Source organism: Rhinolophus sinicus, linkage group LG05, assembly GCF_036562045.2.
Source record: "Rhinolophus sinicus isolate RSC01 linkage group LG05, ASM3656204v1, whole genome shotgun sequence".
Classification (NCBI taxonomy): domain Eukaryota; kingdom Metazoa; phylum Chordata; class Mammalia; order Chiroptera; family Rhinolophidae; genus Rhinolophus; species Rhinolophus sinicus.
This window is the reverse complement of record NC_133755.1, coordinates 87,547,085-87,557,056: the sequence shown is the minus strand read 5'-3', so window position 1 is coordinate 87,557,056 and position 9,972 is coordinate 87,547,085. Positions and strand designations below refer to the sequence as shown.

Below are 9,972 nucleotides of genomic sequence, written 5' to 3'. Positions count from 1 at the left end.
CCTGCTCACTGTGTGCTAGGCTCTGCACATTCTGCTCATAGCACTTATGCATTATTCACATGCCAGGGGAGGTTCTCTGCACCTCGTATGGATTACTTAATCGAGTCCTCACAAAAATCCTTTGCGGTCAGTACTGTTATTATTCCCATCTTACAGATAATGACACTGAGGCACAGAGAGGTTAAGTGACTTGCCCAGGATCACCGCTAGGAAAAGGCAGAGCCAGGAATGAATCCACGGGGTACCAGAGGCCGTGCGATCCTATGATCCCACCAAACTCTGGAGAGCAGGAGCAAGGGCAAGAAAAGACAGGCTTCCCACCTCAAGGGCCTCACAGTCCGATGCCTGCAGCAGGATACCCTCAGTGGGGTCCCTATGCTAGTCTGAAAGATGCCCCCCCAAGATGTCCACATCCTAATCCCCAGAACCTATGAATGTTACCTTATTTGGCAAAAGGGACTCTGCAGATGTGATTAAATTAAGGGTCTTGAGGTGAAGAGATTATCCCGGATTATCCAGGTGGGCCCAGTGTCATCACAAGGTTCCTTGTAAAGCAAAGAGAGAGGCAGGAGAGTCTGAGACACAGCGATGCAAGCAGAGAATGGAGTCATGTGGCCACAGCCAAGGAATGCTGGCAGCCTCTAGAAGCTGCAGGAGGCAAGGGACAGAGCTTCCCCTGGCACCTCCAGAAAGAAGCAGCCCTGCTGACACCTTAGGACTCACTTTGGACTCAGTCTCCAGAACTGTAACAGAATAAATATGCATTGTCTTAAGCCACTGAGGTTGTGGTAATTTGTTACAGTTGCAATAAGGAAACTAATTACCCCACCCCTCCATTTCTCTCTTCACAGACCCAGAAACTCCCGCATGCTCCTTCACCCCAGCCCCACGTGTCTCCTTGGGCTGGAGGCTGAGAAAGAGCTAGGAAAGAGATGGGAAGCATTGTGCCCTCTCAGTTACCTTGGGATGTAATCTGCATTGCCTCCCCTGCTCTGTGGGTCCTGGACAAATCCTGGTTCTGTCTCTAGAACAGGGCTTGCCACGCACAGCATTCCACGCCACTCCTCCACTTGTTGGTATCTCCTTTCTCCTGCACCCAAGCTGGGTCTCCCATCAGTCCCCAGGGCTGGAGCACTGCCACACCCCCACCGGCCAGGCCCTCATTGTCTCTGCCAAGCCACCAGGGGAAGGGGAAGGTGTGCCAGCCAGGGGAACAGTCACAGAGAGACCTGCCAGACATTAGCCTGAGAGGCCAGCAGAGGTAAGAGATAGGAATAGGTGAGAGCAGATCCACAGAAAGTCAGAGCTGGGAGAAGGGGAGCAGGAGAAGAGCTGGGGAGCCAAGACACACAGCATGTCTGTTTCCTTTATCCACAGCAAAAATGGCAGCATGCGTAGGCAGAAAGTAAGCAGACAGTGGGTTTACCAGAGTGGGCTCAGGCACCAATTCCTGGTCCAATCGGCTGTGGCAATAGCAACGGCTCCAGTTCACAGCATAAAAGCCAAGGGCTCTGTGGCCTGCGCAGCCTAGCTCGCTTTGGTCCCTTGTTTGCTCAGACCTCTTTTCCCATCCCCCACCCCACCCCTGTTCCAGCCACTCTGGCCTCTGCTGCAAGCACATTCCCACCTCCATGCCTTTGCCTTTGCCATTGCAGTTCCCTCGCCTGGCAGGCCTTTCCGCAGATGACCCCGGGGCTCTCCATCCTTTCACTCACTACCCTTTCTAGAACAGCGGCCCAGGACATCACTCTGTAACTCAGTTTTCTTCCGTGGCATTTATCACAACCTGACACAGGACCACATAGCTTTTTGTTTAATATCTGTCTGTCCCACTGGAACTTAATGTCACGGATGTGTCCCAGTGTCTCCATACTGCGCTGTCGGATCCAGTAGCCAGGAAGCCCAGGTGGCTATTGGAATTTACATTTATATGAATTAAAAAATGACATAGAACTTAAAGTTCAGCTCCTTAGTGGCACTGGCCACATTTCCACTGCTCGGCAGCCACATGTGGACAGCGGCTGCCAGACTGTACAGATACAGAACGTTCCTAGCACCCAGACTTTGGTCAAGAATCAACTCATGTAGCTCCTCTTGTCAGGTAAGTGACGTCTTTAAACCCTGCGTGGCGATCGCTGACGCACCGCCATGGTGCCCACGAAGACAAAGCGACTTGGAAGTTCAGCTACTTCCTTAACATCCAACTTGTGGATGATGATCCAAAATGCGTCACTGTGGGAGCAGACAAGGTGGGCTCCAAGCAGATGCAGCGGGTCCGCACGTCCCTCCACGGGAAGGCGGTGGTGCTGGTGGGGAAGAGCGCCATGACGTGTGAGGCTATCCGAGGGCAACCGGAAAACGACCCAGCTCTGGAGAAACGGTTGCCTCATATCCAGCGGATTGTGGGCTTTGTGTTCACCAAGGAGGACCTCACTGAGATCAGGGACATGCTGCCGCCCGTGCTGGCGCCATTGCCCGTGTGAAATCACCGTGCCAGCCCAGAACACTGGTCTGGGGCCCAAGAAGACCCCCTTCTTCTAGGCTTTAGGTGTCATCACTACAATGTCCAGGGCACCATTGAAGTCCTGAGTGATGTACAGCTGATTAAGACTGGGGACACCGTGGGGGCCAGCGAAGCCACACTGCTGAACAGGCCGCAAATCTCCCTCTTTTCTCTTGGGCTGGTTGTCCAGCAGGTATTTGACAATGGCAGCATCTGTAAGCCGGAAGTGCCTGCCATCACAGAGGAAACCGCATTCCTCTTCCTGGAGGGGGTCCGCCATGTTGCCAGTGTATGTCTGCAGATTGATTACCCAACTGTTGTGTCACTACCCCATTCTATCATCAATGGGTACAAGTGGGTCCTGGCTTTGTCTATGGAGACTGATGACACCTTCCCATTTGGTGAAAAGGTCGAGGCCTTCTTGGCTGACCCCTCTGCATTTGTGGCGGCCGCCACCACTGCCCCAGCCAAGGTTGGAGCAAAGGAAGAGTCAGAGGAGTCGGATGAGGATGTGGGATGTGGTCTCTGACTAATCCCCAAAAAGCAACCAGCACAGCCTGCTTCATTTGTGAAACAAGGAAATAAAGGCTGACTTCTCTTTAAGAAAAAAAAAGAATCAACTCATATAATGCAGGTGGAAGCATTGCACAAGACATTGTGCCAATACAACTGGCTTCATACTGAGCAGGTCTAATTATGAGGCCCACCCCCCTTGCCTCCTGGGTGCCCCTCACTCTCTCTTCCTGTCTGCCTCCCCTGACGTCATCCCCAGGCTCTGTCTATGTCTCCTACCCTCCCTCAGGGGGTAGGCTCCCTCCTGGATGCTCGCACCCCCCTGTGCTCACCTTCCTAACAGCACTGCCTGGATTCTAACTGCTTCTCTGTTTGCCTTCCCGCAGCACGGAGCATCTGAGGAACTGGGCTGTACCTTTTATCTCTATTGCCGGAAACGCCACAAAGACTTCAGTAAATGTTGGCTCTCAGTGGAGTTTTCACCCTTGTCCATTCTCTATTCTCCTGGCGTCCACAGCGTTAGACTCCCCGTCTCCATACCTTGTCAGAGAACCCCTTCCTCCGCAAGCTGATGGAGTCAAGTGGCTGAGCCTTCTGATTATGGGGGTAGCAGGCCAGAAAAAGGGCGCCCTCTTTGTGTCTCTTGGTCTTATTGTCACATGGCCTTCTCATGCAGTTATAGCATTACACATCATGTGGCCTTTAACCTTGTGGAAAAGGCTCTGTTCCTTTGGATACATGTACTCAGGGGAAGGCTTATGCTACCCCACAATACATCCCCTCCCTCCTTAGAGAAACCCCTGCTCCCCTCCCTCCCCACCTCCCTCTCTGAGGTCCTGGCTCAGGTAGCAGGGCTCCAGGTGGAGACAGAGGAGCAGGGAGAGAGCTGGGCCCAGGGCCATATGAAGACAGGAGAGAGGGCACCGTGGGCTGTGTGTCCCCCCACCCCCAACCCCAGCCTGCTCTGTCGGGGTTCTGGACCATCTGCACGGTCTCTCAGACTGTAGCTGTTCCCCTTGCCTTCACCCTCCCAGACACTTCCACCCAGAGCCTTGGTGGGGCGGGCCCCTTCCACCCCCATGTGATGCCAGTGGGGAAGCAAGTCCCTAGAAAACTCCTGAGCTGACGAAGGTGCTCAAGGAGCGGTGGGAACTTGGATGCACATTCCAAATCCAGGAATCTCTCCCTCCCTGCTGCTCCTTGCATGAGCTCGAGGAGTCAGGAATTGCATTTTCCCAGGGAGGGCACTGTCCACAGTGTTTGGGAAGCTCCTGATCGAAAACCAGAGTAGGCTCCCTCCCCAGACACAGGTGGAATTGGTGGGGGTTAGTGGGAGCCAGTAGAGGACTGCTGGGGGAGTACTGGGGGGGCCTTCCCTCCCTGATTCCCTGAGATACTGAGAGCTGGAGTGTATGAGGCCCAACGTTGGGGTGTCCTAAGCTCCTTAATAAAGACTCTATCCCCCGCCACTCCCCTTGAGGTCTGTGTCTCAAGGGACAGCTCTTGGGCCTGGGCTTGGAACCGCACCATGTCTGCAACCCCAGGTTCCCAGAGAAGCACCAGCACACTGGCTCATTGAACAATCCTATGGCCGAAATTGGCTGGAAGAGGACGTGTGCTCCCTGTCACCAGGGCCTCTTGCTTTGGCATAAAATTGCTCCTCCTCAGGTGACATGTAGTCATTCTCTCCACCCCACTGTAGCCCAGGACAATGGCAGAACAGGGTTGCACCAGAAACCCAGGCTTCCTAAGTGCCGTTCTGTTAATTCTCATGCCTCCTCGCTCAGCATGCCATAGTGGACTGCAAGGTCAAGAAGCCACAGAGACTTCTCCTACAGAGGAAGTGGCTTAGCCCAGAAAGAGGGATTTGGGGGCCTTTGAAGTGGTTGCATTTCCTCAGAAGCACCCAAGCACCCAAATGCTCGTCTGGGGTAAGGGGATATCTGCCCATCTGCTGGCTGTCCAGCACCCAAGCTCCCTACCTTTTCACAGAATTTCCCAGGGTGTGAGTCTGGCAGGAGGGCAGGGCCCCAACTCATTCTGGAAGCTAAAGGGGTGCAGATAGGCCCCCTCCCCGGCCCCAGAAGCTGGGCTATGGGCACAGAAGCCATCTTGGCCTGAGGGCATTTTTGCCCAGGATTTTATTTTTTACATTAACATACAGTAAAAGTGATTTAATTTTTTTGGTGTCCAGTTCTATGAATTTTAACACATGTGTAGTTTCATGTAACCACCACCACCACAATCAGGACCCTGAACAGCTCATTACCCAAAAAACTCCCTCCTCCTTTCCCTTTGTCCCTGAGGGAGTGACATGGAGAAGTGGGGACCATTAAGATTGTTCACAATGTACCAGTGTCCAGACATGCTGGTGGCCACGGGCAGTGGCGTCCCCTGCCCTAGCTCGGCCCTCGCTGGGCATGACTCTGGCTGCCCCCCTTCATCGGCCTTTCTTGCTTCTGGCCAGTTTTCTGAGCCTGCTTCTCCAGCTGCCTCATCAATTCAAGGAGCTCTGATGTGTCCTTTCAGTAAATTCCTTCCTTACTTGAGTTGGACAGAGTTTTTTTTTTTTTTTTTACAGTTTGCAGTATGATCCCTGCAGTTCAGGAGGGACTGGGGCCTGGGTGAATAACTCCCCTAGAGATGTGCAGGGCCAGAGGGAAATGGGATCTTTTGGGATTTCCTGCAAAGGTGAGATCCTGTCCCTGGGGCCCTTCCCTGAGGAGTGGTCCCCTAGCCAGTCATTTCAGGGGTGGGAGGTGATGCCGGCAGACAGAGCTTGCCCCTCCCCCCAGTAGCCTCATTTTCTCTCTTGCCTGGATTTTAGTGTCCCCACATCTAGGCCCCAGCGCCAGAGGCAAAACCAGCTGCCTTCCCCTCAGCGAAGAAGAAGCAGAGCCCCTGCTGGGAAAATCTGGGGGAGGGGGGATTATTTTCAACTTGGGGCCCCCTGCAGGCTGGAGCAGGGGCGGTGTGGGGGCGGTGGGGCTGCCCAGCTCCTCCTTCCCGAGGTTGGCGGGGAAGGTTTCCATGGAAACAGCAGCTTCGGCATCTCCAGAGATTTTGGGGGAAACTGGCTCTAAAAAATCACCATCTTCATTTCAGAGGGGCGGGCAGCATAGCTCCGAGGAGAGGTTAGGAGCTTCAGGGCCAGCGGGTCCTGGAAGAAGAGCTGGTGCCCCCTTGGGGCCCAGGCCTGTCCCCATCAGTTCCCGAAGTCCCCTCACGTGCCTCACCTCTCTCCGCATCTCCTTCCTCCCCATCTAAGGCGCAGCCTTCTCACAGCACCTCCCAACGTCTCTCATCTCTCCACCCAGTCCCCTCCCCCTCCTCCTGGTGGGGCAGAGCCCTAGCCCTCCTCTCACAGCAACTCAGCATCTGTCCTCACACGCTGTGGAGACACGGTGCCCAGCCCCCAGCGCCCAGCACAGTGCCCCCCATTACAGCGTTGGGAGAGCAGGAGACAGCGAGGGGAATCTTGCTGGGGAGTTAATCAAAGTATCGCAGCTTCTCATGTTCCTGTCCCCTCGCTGGGGAGAGTTGGAGGGGGACCAATCTGTGTGTGACCGATGGTGGGCAGAATCAAGCATGCCAGCCTCAAGGCATGTGCAGACATGAAATCAACTGGAACTCTTGCTTTTAAAATGACTTTTCCAGTAGTTTTCCTCCCTGGCCAGGCTTCCCCATCTCTGTCAAGAATCTTCTTAATTTCGGACCTTGCCAGCCTATTCTAGAAAAGCAACGCACTCCTGTCTTTTCCATATCTAGACCCCTCCCCACACAACTATTCATCCATCCATTCATTCATTCATTCATCAATGATTAACTCTGTTTATTTTGTGCGAAGCACTGTTTTAGTGTTGCAGACACGGTTGAAATATTGGTGGTGGTGGTGGGGGGGCAAAAATCCTAGCCCTTGTGGAGCTTATAGTTGGGAAAGAAACAGACAAAGAGAGGGGAAGGGGAAGGGGAAGGGGAAGGGGAAGAAGGAGAAGGAGAAGAAGGAGAAGAAGGAGAAGAAGAAAAATAAGTAAAACACATCATATGTCAAATGTGATGAAATGATCTGGAAAAACAGAAAAACAGCAAGAGAGACAGAGTGTGTTTGTGCCAAGGCAAGGGAGTGGGTAGCTTGCAATTTTAAATAAGGTGCTCAGAGAGGATCTTACTGAAAGGTGATGTTTCATAATGACTGGAAAAGGTGAGTGAGCAATACAGATTTCTGAGGAAAGAACACTCTAAGCAGAAGAAACAGCACATGCAAAGGCCCTGGGGTGGGGGTATGCCTAGCATTTGCAAGGAGTAGCAAGGAGACCAGTGTGGCTGGAGTGGAGTGAACAAAGAGGAGAGCAGTCAGAGATAAGGTGAGAGGTAATGGGGCAGGGTGTGTGGGTTAGATGTTCTGGGCTTTGTGGGCCATTTTTGCTAGAGTAAGGTAAGGAAAGGGGTTTTTGCTGGAGTATCAAAGACCCTCTGTCATGCAGCCATATTTTGTGCATGCTATGGGCTCCTAAGCTCAGAAAGGAAGGACCATAAAGACAGTCTGGGCCTTCCCACATTCTAATCACCCCCGATGGAGATGCACAACCTGCCCCATGATTACGGCCCTGCTTAATTCCCTGTTTGGACTTGGACTCTGAAAGTTCAATATGGATAGTCTGTTGATTACAATCCAGGGAGGCCCAGGGGCTGCCCTGAGGCTACGCAGCCTGGTCTTTTGCCCACCAACAAGCCTCTGCCCTTTCTTCTCTCCCTGCCCCCACAGGCATCTGCAGCGTTGTGACGCTGGGCGCTGCAGCAGCGTCTGTGTAATTATGGTGATGATTTCACAACATGCGGCTTTCCCTTCTCTTATCACCTCCCAGTGCGAAATAAACCGTTCAATAATTAATTGACAAAGATGAACTTGTCCTCAGCTGGGCTGGGAGGGTGGGGGGTGGTCACAGCCTCTGCAGACAAATGATGTGAGAAGTAATTGCCCTAGGAGAAGAAGCAGAGGTATTAAGATCAGATTTGCAAGGTCCCTTCCAAGAGCCGGTGGGCACCAGGTGACAGCAACTGCTGGGATTTACGTTGCTAATTCATCACTAATTAATGCTCCAAATTGGGCCTGACAGGAGGAGAAATAAGTGCCTCCGCATCCTCAGAGATAGAGAGACAGGCTGGGAACAGAGAGAGACAAAGAAGGGAGGAGACACACAATGAAACACTCAAGAGGCAGAGACAGATGTTGGGGCAGAAGCATAGGGGGCGGAAGTGCCAAGACAGGATTCCAGGGCTAAGTTTCCAACTGCGCCTGTGACCCAGGTAGGTCATTTTCCCTCTCTGGGCCTCAGTTTTGTACAGTAGTCCCCCTTATCTGTGGGGGACACATTCCAAGACCCCAGTGGATGCCTGAAACCGAAGATAACACCAAGCCCTGTATATATACTCTGTTTTTTCCTGTACATAAATACCTATGATAAAGTTTAATGTTCTGAATTAGGCACAGTAAGAGATGAACAATAATAATTAATAATAAAATAGAACAATTATAACAATATCTTTTCATAAAAGTTAAATGAATGTGACCTCTCTCTCTCTCTCTCTCTCTCTCTCTCTCTCTCTCTGTCGTATTGTAGTGGCCTCCCCCTTCTTGTGATGATGGGAGACGGTACAGGTGAATGATGAGGTGAGGCGAATGACGTAGGCACCGTGACATAGCTTTAGGGTACTGCACGGGTGACCTGCACACAAGCTCTGTGATACTGTGACCGTCAATGCAATAACCGAGACAGCTACTAAGTGACTAACAGGCAGGGAGTGTATCCAGCGTGAGACACTTGATAAAGGGATGACTCGCATCCCAGGCAGGCGAGAGATTGCATCACACTACTCAGAACAGCACGCAATTTAAAGCTAATGAATTGTTTATTTCTGGAATTGTCCATTTAATATTTTTAGACCTCAGTTGACTGTGGGTAGTGGAAACTGCCGAAAGTGCAAGTGGGTAAGGGGGAACTCCTGTAGTCTATAACATGGGGCTTGGAAATGTTCTCTGAAGTTCCTTCCAGGTCTGATAATGCTGTCAGCCCTAATTTCAAAATAGACCCAGAATGATTGTGTGTGTGTGTGTGTGTGTGTGTGTGTGTGTGTGTGTGTGTGTACATGCTTCATTGCCACCACCCTGGTAGAGGCCACCATAGTCTCTTGCCTGGATTATTACATCTGCTTCTACCCTCGTCTTCCCTATAGTCTTCTCTCCACCGCCAGATGGATCTTCTGAAACAAGTCAGTCTAAGCCCCGGCTCTGCGCAAACCATGTCATCTCACCCAGGGGAAAAGCCAAAGCTGTGAGGAAGGTCCCGGCACCCTGCGTCCGCTCTTGCTCATCCCCTCCAGCCACACAGGCCTCCTGCCGTTTCCAGGACACACCAGCCTCTCGCGCCTCAGGGCCTTAGCAATTGCTGTTCTTTGGGCCTGGAAAGTTCTTCCTCCTCATGTCCACATGGTCCACTCCTTCTCTTTGTTCAGGACTTTGCTCATCTCCTCACCGGGCCTTCCTGGACCACCCTATTTACATAATGAGCCCTTTCCCCATTGCCATAGCGCTTGTCACCACTGACTCCTCTCTCTGTTTTGCAGCCATCTCTCTGCTCTGGAATGTCAGCTCCACAAGCAGGGACGTTGTGTCTTCTGTTCACGGCTGAATCCCCAGCACCTGGGTCAGTGCTGGGCACCAGACTGGCACTCAGTGAATGCTGCTGAAAGAATTCCAGGACTCTGTCTCAGAGAAGGGCTGGAAGATGTAAGACAGGCAGAAGAGAGTGGAGGTCAGAGCTGGACGGGACAGGGTGGGAGGTCGGCCATGTGGGAGCTCTGTCCTTTGTTCCCTGAAGGGGTCAGCAAAGGTGAGCGGAGACTGAGGACAAGACTCGGGGGTGACTGGGGACAGGGTGACACCTCCTGAGCCCCAG

At 52.5% G+C, this 9,972-nt stretch overlaps 1 pseudogene; it reads left to right on the top strand.

Moving 5' to 3' along the window:
* The first annotated feature begins 1,390 nt into the window (after nt 1-1,390).
* Nucleotides 1,391-3,032, top strand: LOC109459452 (large ribosomal subunit protein uL10; annotated as a pseudogene).
* The last annotated feature ends 6,940 nt before the right edge of the window (nt 3,033-9,972 follow it).